Below are 14,044 nucleotides of genomic sequence, written 5' to 3'. Positions count from 1 at the left end.
AGATTATATAAACCCAAGTCAGAAGTACGAACACATTAAAGTTATTTTATTTGAGACTGGATGTTGAAAACGTATTGTTATATGTAATATACACATATAATATGTATACCAAGAGGAATTCACTTTCTAATTATTTTTGCAGAAGATAAATGAAAACAAAACATAACTTTATTACAAGGGTAGAATAAAAAAGAACTGTATGAAATCAAAAACATTAATGCGGTCATAGGAAATAGCGAGCATTCCTGTCTGATGATTTTTCCTTCTATTTGTGAAATAAGAGAAGGGTTAATCTGCTAAGAATGAGTGGAGATGTGATAGAGGAGAGTAGAGGAGTTTCAAAATGGTCTTAAGTAGATATCTGGTGGAAAATGGGAAATGGGCTCTCACTACATTCTCTAATACAGATTTTCCTAATTTCTCTTAGAATATCCCTGATTGGAAAATTAAAAGAGCAACTTTCAAAAGTCTTAGACTACAGAAAGAAGTGACACTCATTATAAGGAAGAAAAACTCTTGAAAACTTCATCTTATGGTGCAGTCTGGTTCTATGTCATGGAACAAATATAATATTCTTGATCTAAAACTTCAAATATATTAATAGATGAAGGAAAGTGAAAGTGTACTAAACTATTGATCTCACATAAAGAGAACCAAAAGTGAACTTTTCATTTTGGTCTTTGATATTTAGATAAATGTAAGTTAAGGAGCGCTTATGAAAAATTTAAAGGGAACTCTTCAAATTATTATTAGCATAGAGACCCTCACAAACATTGTTTAATTTAAACAAAACGACTAGCAAGAAAAACACCAAAAAAATTCATATGTTAAAAGACAGAAAAAAATATATCCATGAACAATTAAAGGAAAAGAGGAAAGCTTAGCACTAAATGATTATAAAAACAAAAGTGAATTGATTAAATCCCCCAATTAAAAGTCAAATGCTCTCAGATCAAAGTATAGCAATTAAATGCTATTTACAAGAGACAACTTTATAACAAAGGCTAAAAAGTTAAGTGTGAAAAATGAGGAAAGCTGTATCAGAAAAATGTAATAGTAGAGTATTACAGTATTAATATTAGGAATGCAGTAAATATAATAAAAATCAATGGGAAATTTTCATTACACTAATTTTTCAAAAGTTTCTCTTATAATTTTAACTAATTCATTTTAAAATGAGTATATAACTACTAAGAAACTTTTTCACAAAAACATTACCGTGATAAAAATTTTTTCAAAATCAAGATGAAATGGACTGAAATACAATACCTACAAGAGATTTTATCATTGCAATCTCAGTTGTTGAAGTAAATAAAATATAAATGAGTTTATATCAGGTTTGAATAATATACTTTATCAGATTAATTTATCAGATTGGTATCATAAACACAGATACACATCACTTTTTTCAGCATCCACACAGTATTCACAAAATTTGATTATATGTTAAACCAAAAAATTTGATTATATATTAAACCATTATTATATATAATAACTTATAAATACCTGCAATTGTATAAAATTTACTTTCGTATCAAAAAGGCCTTAGAAAAAGGTTTAAAAGAACCATGACACAAGTATATCCAATGACATATGGTCAAAAAAACCTCAAATCTAAAGTCAAAGAAGAAATAAAAAACTGTGATTTTTTATTGTATTACTTACTACTGTATCACAAATTACCCCCCAAACTTAGAGACTTAAAACAATAAACATTTATTATTTCACAGTTTCTGTGGGTCAGAATTCAGAAGCAGCTTACCTGGGTGGTTCTGACTGAAGGTGGCTCATGAGCAGTCAAGATGGGAACCAAGGTTGCTGTCATCTGAGGCTTGACTAGACGCGGAAGATCTACTTTCAAGATGGCACAGTCACATGGCTGTTGGCAGGAGGCCTTAGTTCCTTGCCGCATGGGCTTCTCCATAGGGCTGCTTGCAACATGGCAGCTCAGGGGGAGTGAACTAAGAGAGAGGGACAAGCTTTTATGACCTATCTCAGAAGTTACCCCCTGTCCTTTCCACCTTACTCTACTCATTCTAAGTGACTCACTGAGAACAGCCCACACCTAACAGGAGGCAAATGAGGCTCCACTTTTTGAAGAGAGTGTCCCGTAGTGAACCAATTTTAAAGCGCCACACTAAACTGATTTAAATATAATGATTATAATCACATAACATCAATATTTGTGGAATGTAGCTGATGCTTTGTTATTTAATCAGAAAGAATGAAGAAGAATGAAGGAAGAAAGAATGTTTTCAATTCAAGAGGCTAAGAAAAGCAGCTGTAACACATTCCTAGGGAGAAAAAAACAGCATTACTGTAGATCAAAGTAGAAATTAGTGAAGTATATAAATAAACAAAAGACAAGAAATATTGAAATATGTGAACTATTTTAAGTCCCAGTGGTCTGAAAAATCCAATAAAGTGGGATAATAAATGAGAGGTAAAATGAGTAACCACAGACACACTGCATTATAAATTTGAAAGGAGATATAACCAGAAATGTAAAGGTTCTTTTTTTAATTATGAAAGAATATTATATAAAATTTATGTTAATGCATGTTTAAATTTCAGTTAAATAGGCAATTTATTGAAAATACAAATTTGTAAAATTGCTTCAAGAAGAATTTTTAAAATCTGAATTGACATGTAACTATGAAATACATTGAAACTCATTATAAAAAAGTACTGTGTTCTCCCCTCCTTCAATTTTTCTGGGTCCAGAAAGTTTTACTTTGAGTTCTTTCAGATAGTCAGTGAGTTGATTACTCTCATGCCATTTAAACTTTCCAACACAGGAAATCTGAGAAATTTTCAAATTAATTCTAAGAAATAAATAGGACTCAGGTATCCAAAATGACAAGATTGGGAGGAAGTTAATTAATCTGTAGATCAATTTTAATTATAAACACACATACGATATCCTGAGTGATACCAGAGGTATAGTGGTATAAAAGTGGTGGAAAAACAATATAAATTCGTTGGACCTTTAAAATCAATTCAATAATTTACTACTTATAAGAGGTATATCAAAAACAAAAAGACACTGGAAGGTTAAAGTAAAAGACTGGACAAGTATAAACTAGGTGAATGTAAAAAAACTGCACAAATAACAACAAATAAACAAAATAATTTAACCTAATAGCATTAAAGTTAGACAAGTATAGTTAATTATTAGAAAAATATTTAATAGAAAAATTGGGGAGTCATTTTCTATTGATCAAAGGAAAACACAATAAAGAAAGGATAGTCTTGAATATTTAGAACTGAATACATGGCTTCACAATGTGTAGATTTAGGAGCAAATGATGGTACAATATTCGTAACAGTTGGGGAAGCAATTCAGCGATTATATTTTGAGAATCTTTGAAATGTTCATCCATTCTTGTCTACTTATTCTACTACTCAGAAAATCTATCTTAAGAAAAACAATCCTAAGTAAGAGGAGAAAAAAATTATGTCTACACATAGTATAATGATCAAAAGCATGGACTCAGGGCCAAGATTGCCTTGGTTAGAAACCTTGTTCTGCTATAGTATCTGGGTGAATGCTCTGTGCTTCAGTTTCTTCATCTGTAAAATGGGGATAAAAGCACCCATTTCGCAAGGTCCCCTCCCTTGGATTGAATTAATATATAAAGTGCATCTCACATACTGATCAGTATGCAGTTGACCCTTGAACAACAAACTTAGGGGTGAGGGGTGATGACCCACCATGCAGTTGAAAATTCACACATAACTTCACAGCTGGCCCTCTGTGGATTCAGCCAGCCGTGGATTGTGTAGTACTATAGTATGTATTTAGTGAAAAAAATTTATGTATAAGTGGACCCATGCAGTTCTAACTCATGCTGCTCAAGGGTTAACTGTATATGTGTTTGCTGTTATTAAATATCAGTAGTGCTAATACTAATGAGAAAACAACAAGGAAAGAAAAAACTATTCAATATGATATGAGGGAAATTAAGCACATCTATTAAAGGCATGTTGTGCAGCTATTAAAAATTGTGGCTAGGAAGACAACATTAAAAATACTAATGATATAATGTTAAGTAAAAAGCGAAAACACAAATGATAATGTATGTTACACGACTAACATTATATATACTAGATTTTCTATGCATATGAAAAAATGGAAGTTTATACCAATGCTAATTATTGAATATTGAAATAGGTTATTTATTTACCCATTACTTTTATTCACTTTTTTATTTTCTAAATTTATCTTTCTTGAATTAAAAAACCCAGGCGTTTCTTTTTTAAAATTAGACGTTCAGATTGAATGCTTCATAATCTTCCTTATTAAACTTAAAAAAGGACAAGATGATCCAAGTGATTGGAAGAAAATTCAGATCAGGATTCAGGGTGAGTGAAATCATTATTTTATTTTTTTTTGGGTGGTTAGACCAGCATTGGAACTGCAACTGCAGAATCAGCTTGGCATGACCATCATAATTTCTGGCAAATATGTGTTTACTTGCTCTATTTATTTTTTGTTACATTGTTGTAATTGAATTCCTCATACTTGCAGCTTTTAGCTGCCTCAGTTTTGAAATGCAATTACTTTTTGCCACTTTTATTCCCACATGTTTGCTTTACTCTGCTAAGGAAAGGGTTTTAATTGGCTACACTGGAAGCTGATGGCCTCCTTGTATTCTTCCATCTTTCCTTGTATCTATGTTCAACCCCACCCACTGTTCAGATACAAAAACATCCACACTTTGGGTGTTTCTGAGACACAAGTTCTGTTCTGATCTGTGTTGGGAGTAATATTGGGTGAAATGCACATCTATTTAGCTTTGGTCATTTCCATGGAGGGCGGGCCTGTGCAGGGACAGATCGCTTTTCATGAGCATGTCATGTGGGTTCCTGGCAGCTCAGCTGAACAGTATTGGCCAAATTTGGATCCAGGGACTGTTCTGCGTCTTTTTGCACTTCAGGTAGATTGTCACCTTCCCCTTTGTCGGCCAGTGCAAACAGAACTTTTTGTATTCGGCAGGCAGAACTCCAGCTGACCTCAACATGTCTCCTTGAGATGAACCCTTGTAACCAGAAGAAAATGGGTTCAGCGAGTAGTGGGCACACGACTTCGCATTAAATGGTGTTTCAGATGTTTCTCGAGGTGTGCTTCAATTTGGGCCCCGCAATTCCAGTCATGTGGCTCATCTCCCACTTTATCGATCACAGGCAAGTCTGAGTATCTTATAACTCTTCTTTAAGAACTGGCTGTGGATTTAAACAGCTCCCGCGCATGCAGGAGGGTGACAGTCAACTTGGCTTCCTGGGAAGAGTGTTGCCATTGTTTCCTGGAGAGGGTTAGAGAAGCATGTCTAATCTAATTGTCTCCCAGTAATAGAGTCACGTTAGGACAGTCTTTTCGAATGGAATTGGTTCCGGTTTTTTTAAATATTGCCTTCTGAATAATCTAGAAAGGCTGGCTGACTCCTAGGGCTGTGTGGTCTGAAAAGCGAGCTGGTCCACCCCTCCCCTCGGCAATACTAATTCCTGCCTTTGCTTGCTCTCCTAGGTCCTCTGGGGATGGGTCAGAACAGTGTATTATGCAGATCAAATCCTATGGCCATTTGTTACCCAAGGCTAAAATGTCACCCCTTATTATATTTCTGATCCCAAAATATGTCTGGGCAACTGCAAGTCAACCTCTCTGAGATTGTCAAAGAGCTCGTGCAATAAGTATATTCCAATTTTAAAATGGCAATATTAGATGCCTCAAATGTCAAGATAAGTCCTATTCTCTTGTTAATTTCCTATGGAAACCTTAAATCGCCTTGCAAGTTAGAGTAAAAAATAACAACAGGGCTTCCCTGGTGGCGCAGTGGTTGAGAATCTGCCTGCTAATGCAGGGGACACGGGTTCGAGCCCTGGTCTGGGAAGATCCCACATGCCACGGAGCAGCTGGGCCTGTGAGCCACAGTTGCTGAGCCTGCGCGTCTGGAGCCTGTGCCCCGCAATGGGAGGGGCCGCGATAGAGAAAGGCCCGCGCACCGCGATGAAGAGCGGTCCCCGCACCGCGGTGAAGAGTGGCCCCCGCTTGCCGCAACTGGAGAAAGCCCTCGCACGAACCGAAGACCCAATACAGACAAAAAATAATAAATAAATAAATAAATAAATAAGAAAATCCTTAAAAAAAAAAAAAAAAATAACAACAATAATAATAATTGAAGTCTAAAATGAGGGTAAAAGGACAAAATCTTAGTTTTTAGCTTCTCCACGATGTTTATCAGCCTAAGCCAGTGCGCAGCCAGCCGCCATGACCTGTGAACTTAAGCCGGATTGGGAGAACTTTCTCAGCAGGAGGTAAACCTAGATACTCTGCACTTACCTTATTTAGCAGGAAATTACACAAATGTACTGACAGGGCACATTAGAAATGTTGTTACCTTCTTGCAAAGCTCAGAAATTTGCAACGGCGGAAGCACCATTCACAAGGTTTAATTTGAATTTCTTTTTTTTCTTTGTCGAAAGTCTCTTAATTTTTATTTCTCAGCTCTCAGAGACTAGATGGAGTGAAGGCTTGATCCAGTGGCCTAATGTCCATACATCCTTGTGAAGGCATATTATTTTGCCAGGGGTGCTGTAACAAAGTACCACAAACTGGGTATTTAACAGAAATCTATTGCCTCACAGTTCTGGAGGCTACAAGTCCAAAATCAAAATGTTGGCTAGGTTGGTTCCTCCTGAGGGCTATGAAGGAAGGATCTGTTCCAGGCCTCTGTCCTCTGCTTCTAAATGGTCGTCTTCATGTTCACATGGTATTCTCTGCTTATGTATTTTTCTGTCTAAATTTCTTCTTTTTATAAGGCCAGTCTTAGGGCCCTTCCTAATGACTTCATTTTAATTGATTACCTGTGTAAAGACCCTATCTCCAGGTAAGGTCACATTATGAGGTACTGGGGGTTAGAACTTCAGTATAAAAAATTGGGGGGAACACAATATAGCCCATTAGGAGCATCGTAAGTCCTAGTCTTCTCTTTCTATGCCATAAGAGAGGGCTGTGAAACCTGCCTCCCAGGGAAGGTTCCACTCACGTTCATCTGTGTTTCAGCTAGGGATGGCTATTTCCTGATTCCTGAGTTCAAATCGCTCTTAATACTTCCAAAATTCAGAGCCAAGTGGGCAGTGCTCCCCAAGTCTTGCTGCTGTTCTGTCTCCACACCTTTTGTGCAGGAGTGGGAGGTGTCTTGATTGATTTCCTGATGCTCATTCCCTACATCTTCAGAATGATCCAGATGAATAGTAACAGTTTAACCTGCTGATTAGGTAGCCTTCTCCCTTCTTCAACACAGATGTTGTTTGCTGGAATGAATACCTTCTTTTCCTTACATGCTTCTTTTGATTTGGAGTGTTTCCCAACTCCTGAACCTGTGGAGAAGGCACATGAATCTGAGATTGGTCTTGTCATAATTCCGACCTTGACTCTAAAAGCAGAATGAAATTTGGGATTCCTAGGCCTAGAGTTAAAGGTTTGATCTTGATTCTCACTAATGCTTCATAGATCATAGAGTACTTGGTGGCCTTCTCTTTTGAAAATGGCATGTATTTTTCTGTTCATTAATGCCTGAAAGGCTCATATATGGAAAAATGTTCTTCCCTATAATGGATCTTTGCTTCAGCTATATTGCCTTAAGAAAAGCTGAAGTGCTTGGATTTGCCCAAAACAGGTAAGGTCTTAAAGCCACCTGCTTTAGACTTAACATGCATAGCCCTTACTCTATCAAGACAGCTACTTGCCTGTGAACAGAATCACCATCCAACTGCAGTGATCTGCCAAGGTGAGAATTCCAAGTGACACACAACTAAACTTCAACTGTCTGTCAGGTCTCAAGAGTAAAAAGTCAATTGCAAACTCAGGTTACCTCCAACTTAATGGTCCAATATGAGTAGCTCAACCTGCAAAGTCAAAACATTCCATTCATGCATTACATACCGAAGTTCAAGGAACAAAGCCATGTGTCTCAAATTCATCTACATCTCTCTATGTGCTGTTTTGACCCACAGATTCCATTCCTTCTTTCTGAAAGTTTCTGGCCCTCCACAAAAAAGCTGGAGCTTGAGAGGGGCCCAATGAATAGCACCCCTCTTCCTTATCCAAGTTCTGAACCAACTGGGAAATAAGGCAGATGGTTGACCAAAATACTATCTTAATTTACAATAATGCTGATTTTGGAGAATGTGGCATATGTCTGGGGGGACATGAGCTTTGTCAAACTGAACCGCAGAATTTCCAGATTTACCCACCAGTCGCAGGAGGGCTGGACCTTCATAGGTATCCCCATGCAGTGGGACTGTCACCGTAACACAGCATGGTGGAACAGACCAGAAGCCACACTTCCTGGGTACAGTGGCTCTGGAGAGCAAAGGGGAAGGAAGTGGGAGGGCTCTACATGTCCCGTTCCTCTCTGGACCTCATCAGTAAGAACTTTCCTCTCCTGGGGAAGGAGGGAGATGGGAATTCACAGTGACAGAGCCTCTCTGCATGGAAGGACACGTCAGGCCTTGGGAAAAAGAGATCCTGGCGATTACCTGTCAACTGTAAAAAGATGCACAATGTAAAAGCTGAGAATTATGTTTTATTTGGCCGGATTTCTGAGGACCTCAAGCCCAGGAGGCAGCCTCTCAGATAGCTCTGAGGGTCTGCTCTGAAGAGGTAAGGGAGGAGCCAGGATATATAGGAGTTTTGTAACAAAGACCAAATAGTTGGAGCATCAAAAGATTAGTGATAGTTAAAGAAAACCAGATAACTCAAGTTAATAAATTTAGCACTTTTCTATGTCCGGGAAGATGCAAGAATCTGAGCTCATTGAAATCATTCCTTTGATATGCACTGCAGCTATCTAAGGCCATATCCTGTGCTTTCCCATCCTGAGTCTCCCCAGGGTGCACCGTTGCAGGTGGCTGCAGGGGCTGAGGGCTTGGCAGTGGGCAGCCTGTTTGTCTCCATTCTGAGTCCCCTCCGGGCTCACTGTTGGGGGCAGCAGCAGTGGCTGAGAGCTTGATGACCGCATCACATCATCGTTTGTTTGCTGATATGACAGGCAACATTTTTCATTCACACACCCCACGCTTACCCCTCACCAACAGCGAAACAAATAAACAACAACAAAAAACTTTTTTGCCCTGCACTTCATACTGGTTATTTTCATCTTCCATTTTTGTGCTTTTTGGTTTTTTCGGAATCTCAGGACTCTTGGGCTGTGTCTTAGATATACAGAGCCCCTGAGTGTGGCGCCCCACAGATGTCAGTTATCCGTGGAAAGTGCTGCCATATTCCTTGATCCCTTATCAAAACGCACCTGTGAGGTGCCCCCCCCCCCACCCCGTGCTTCTCACCTGGAGTGCTTCTGGTTGGTATGGTGGGTGCGAGATTGTTCCGTAGATGCACAGTGAAAATGTGGCCTTTCTGTAGGGGCAATGATTTTTATTAGACTATCTGGGGAAAAAATAACAACAGCAACAGCACAACCACATTCTCTTGATAGTAATGAAATGCATTCCTATTCTGGAATATAGGGCAAAATTTACATGGATTATTAAGTAAACTACAAGGCTTTAAAGGAAATTGAAACTGAAGTTGGTTTCTTTAAGCTATTCTCCTAGTGCCTTCCGAGACACACAGTCACTCTGTGTTGGTGTGAAATGGAGTGTGTGTGGTGGTGGTGGGGGGGATATATATCATGGTTCAACACTGGGAAAAACACTAAAGTGGTAGAAAAAACAAGGACTCTCGAGTCAGATAAATCTTGTGGACAAAGTCCATTTTCTAGCTGTGACATTCTGCAAGCGTCAACTGAAAAAAATGCACAACCTAAAAGTTGAGAATTATGTTTTACTTGGCGGACAAAACTGAGGACTTAAGCCCAGGACACAGCATCTCAGATAGCTCTGGGGGACTGCTCTGAAGAGGCAAGGGGGAATCCAGGATATATACAGGAGTTTTTGCAACAAAGATCAGGTAGACAGAACATCAAAAGATTACTGTTAATTAAAGAAAACCAGACATCTCAAGTTAAGGAATTTAGAGCTTTTCTATGTATGGGAAGATGCAAGAGTCTGGGCTCACTGAAATCATGCCTTTGATATGCACCCTAGCCATCCAGGGCCAGTATCCTGTTCTTTCCCATCCTGAGTTTCCTCAGGGGTGGCTGCAATCTGCTGATTCTATGGTGGGCATTACGTTTCCATCCTGAGTTCTCTCAGGGGTCACTGTGCCAGGAGGGAGGGAGGTAGCTGTAGTGGCTGATGGCTGCAACATCCTTTGTTTAGTGATATGACAGGTGGCCTTTTTAGTTCACACAAGTAACTTAAATGAAATGGGCTCAGTTATTTGTAAATTGAGACACAATTAAAGTTTTCCTCCTCCTAAGGTTGATGTGAGAAGGGATTGAGATAATATCCATGCCATTATTAATGCAGCGACTGGCACCTAGTGTGGGCTGCTATTGAGAGGGGACCGTCTCCATCCATTTGTTTATCTATTCATTTGTTTATCCATTCAGCTGATCATCGGTTCACTTGTTTACTCGTGAACTCATATCCGTAAATCTTTTAGCACCTATTCTGTACATAAATGCTTTGTCAGCGTAATGAGCACTAACACAATTCATTATCAGTGTCAATAGTGTCCAAGTCCACAGCTGGACGACACTAAAAGCATTTGGCGGTACAGGGGATAAAAGTAAAAGTCTTAAATGTGTCGCTGTTATTGGTATTAGTTATAGAAATTAATAGGAGAGAATGAAAGATTTGAAGGTATTTTCAGAAATATCAATAAATATATATGTTTTAGAAAATTATTTTTGACAAATATTATATTTTATGTAATAAAAATAATTTCATATTTTAATTTTTATTATATTCAAATATAATGATTATTATTACATAGTTGCATTATACAAATATATAATTATTTATTACATTTAACAATATATTACAATGTTTTAATATAGTAAAATTGATATATCATATTTTTTGAAACACAAGCCCTTTAGTTTTAGTCTGAATTCTTCACAGATTTCATGCAAATTAGATTCTTCAAATTCTGGAAGCATTATCATGAATTGGAAAAAGTATAAATTAACTATCACGAACGGATGCCGTCTGTTGAACCTCGGCACACAGCACGGTCCCAGCGATTGAAGACAGCAGAAGCCAAGGGAGGTGGGCCATCAATCCCAGAAGGCACGGGGGGTGGGTGGGGCAAGGTTTGAGCAACACAGCGTTGGGGGCGCTGTAGCAATGAAAGCAGGTATGGCCTAAGCTCTCAGAAGCTCTCATTTATTGCCTTTGCAAAGATGCATTAAACAGAGTAATTAAGTGAGTAGGACTCTGTGAACTGTAGATAGCTCAGGCAGGAGGGGTGGAAGAGGGATCCGTAGGCGTCGGCAGGGATGACATATAGCTCCAGAAGATGAAGGCTGGCACGTGATGTTCCTTCCTTGTGTGTCTACCGGGCTGTTACAGATCCAGCCAAGGTTGCATCATTTTATTCTGAGTAAATTATTCAATAGTTTAATTCTTCCTTTCACGTCCTGCACTTAAAACATAGACTAGGGCATTATGTGGCCTTAGGAAAATTGCCTCGTCTAGTTTTAACGATCCAGACTTGAAGGGACTGATCAGGTTTGGTCTGACCTACCTTTCATGGTGCTAGCAACTTGATGAGGGTTGGGAAATCCTATTGAGATCCCGCTCCCGGGACTTCCCTGATGGTGCAGTGGTTAAGAATCCACCTGCCAACGCAGGGGTCACGGGTTCGATCCCTGGTCCGGGAAGATCCCACATGCTGTGGAGCAACTAAACTCGTGCGCCACAACTACTAAGCCCGCTTGCCACAACTACTGAAGCCTGCGCACCTACAGCCCGTGCTCCACAACAAGAGAAGCCACCACAATGAGAAGCCACCGCACCACAACGAAGAGTAGCCCCTGCTCGCTGCAACTAGAGAAAGACCGCATGCAGCACCAGAGACCCAACACAGCCAAAAAAAAAAAAAAAGAAAGAAAGGAAAACAAAAGATCCTGCTCTCTACAAGAACTTGGTTTCTGTGACCTCTTCTGGCATGTTTCATAGTCAGATGGTCCTTATTTAAGCGGGACCATGTGAGGCGATTGGCAAAAGGGAAACAGTCTCTCAGATAATAAACACTGAGGGGAGGAACCGCATGGGCTCTCCAGGGACAAGCTCCTTGTTTTAGCAGCTCTGAGGATTCATGGACGGGCTCTGAGGACTGTGGTGGGCAGGCTTCTGGAGCATTCTTCCAGCAAGTACAATGACTCAAGTTTTGTGTGATGACTGACTGAGATGAGAAAAATAGACTCGGAGGCTTTAGGGAGGAGTAGCTTTATGCTGGCCCAGAGTGGTTACTAACAGTATCAGAAATAGGAGCAGGTGTGGTGGATTGTACTGAAGAGACGGGCTGTGCTGGAGTGACAAATGGTCTTGTCCCGATAGGGGCATTCGCTGTGCCCTTGCCCTGTACCTGCACGGGCCATGCCTCCTGCACTTTAGCTCACTTAGATCTCACAACCCCTCTTTGAGGTAGGTAGTAGTCGTACGGCATTTTCTTCAGAAAAGGAAAATGAGACATGGGTTCATGTAATGCAATGAATAAAAGGCAAAGTCAGAATTTCAATGCTGATCTAATGAATGCTGGAGAGCCCATCAAGCCATTTCTCTACGTTTCTGTGAATATTATAGGAATTTGTTTGTGGAACACGGGTGTAGAATAGCTGGAAAATTCTCACCCTTGTGCAATGAGGTAATGACTCCTGACCTTCTAGAAAGAGGTCAAAGTTTTGATAGCATTCAGGGAGGCAAACTTGTATAACAGAGAACAAGAAGGAATCACAGCTCTGAAAATGACTAGCTGTCTGAGATCGTGCAGTTGTAAAGGAGATAATAAAATAATTTTCTTCATATGTTAAAGATTATATAGTAAATGCTTACTGAAATTTTCATATCACAACAGAATAAAGAGTGAAAATGAGAGTGGTTTAGAGTAAAAGCTATTTCTCTGTAATTATTAGTATTTATTCCATATGTATTAGTTAATATTTACTTCTAATTTCAAGTGATAGAAGCTCAACTCAAACTCGCTTAAGTAAAATTCAGAATGACCATGGGCTTCAGGTAAGGCCAGAATCCAAAGGTCAAATAATGCCACTCATTTCTCTTTCTCCTACTCTTCTTTGGTTTTCTCTTGGTTGACTTTATTCTCAGGCAGACTTTTGACACACAGTCCCAGATTAAAATGAGCAGATCTTTCTCAGTTGATCTAATGAAAGTCATAAGAAAGACCTAACTGGGTCATGGACCTACCCTGTGATGAGAGCCTAACCATGGGACTTGGGGAGAAGGAAATTCCCCAAAGGAAAAGATTCCAGGCAAAGACTAATACACTAATACACTTGAGCCTTATATTTGGCATTTATGCAGGATAAGAGCCTTATACCACCAAGTCTTTGCTTTCTATAAATAAGTTTGGTATTGGGTATGTGATAAATGGTGTAAATGAAGACGTTTCAGATATACCACCATTTGGGGAATGTTTGGGGCAAGATCATCTTCCTGCATGAGATACTTTATTTGCTTCATGTCAGTCAATAGCCAACAAGTCTTTATCAAGCAATTCCCATAACCTAAGAATCCTGTCCATACACAGTACAAATCAAATCATAGCACAGTCAATACCACGATAATGGAAATCTCTCCAGACAAGTAAAGCCCAGGCCCCCGCTGCAAGCACACGGTTTCGAGTGATATTCAATAACACCATTTCAGAGCTGTCCCAGAGCATGGGTTGTCTTTGTAATCAGCGGATGGCAGGTAATCTGTGTGGGGCAGATCTTAAGATGCTTTGTTTTTGTTTCTTTTTCCTTAGTGTCCTTCATTTGGGTGATTTCACTATTTATTAACAGTCAATGAGATTTTCAGTTGAGAAAGAACATTCTGGCAATAAATGAGGAATACATTGGAGGAAAGCAAGAACTTTTACTCTATCCAGAGTACATGCCAGGGGTCTGAAAGT

At 39.2% G+C, this 14,044-nt stretch overlaps 1 pseudogene; it reads left to right on the top strand.

Moving 5' to 3' along the window:
* Positions 1 to 6,268: 6,268 nt before the first annotated feature.
* The window catches only part of LOC103019873 (60S ribosomal protein L7a-like), a 91,983-nt pseudogene continuing 84,207 nt past the window's right edge, over positions 6,269 to 14,044 (top strand).

The sequence above is a fragment of the Balaenoptera acutorostrata genome, chromosome 8 (genome assembly GCF_949987535.1).
Source record: "Balaenoptera acutorostrata chromosome 8, mBalAcu1.1, whole genome shotgun sequence".
Classification (NCBI taxonomy): Eukaryota; Metazoa; Chordata; class Mammalia; order Artiodactyla; family Balaenopteridae; genus Balaenoptera; species Balaenoptera acutorostrata.
Note: the sequence above shows the minus strand (reverse complement) of the source record. Positions and strands in the feature narration are given on the sequence as shown.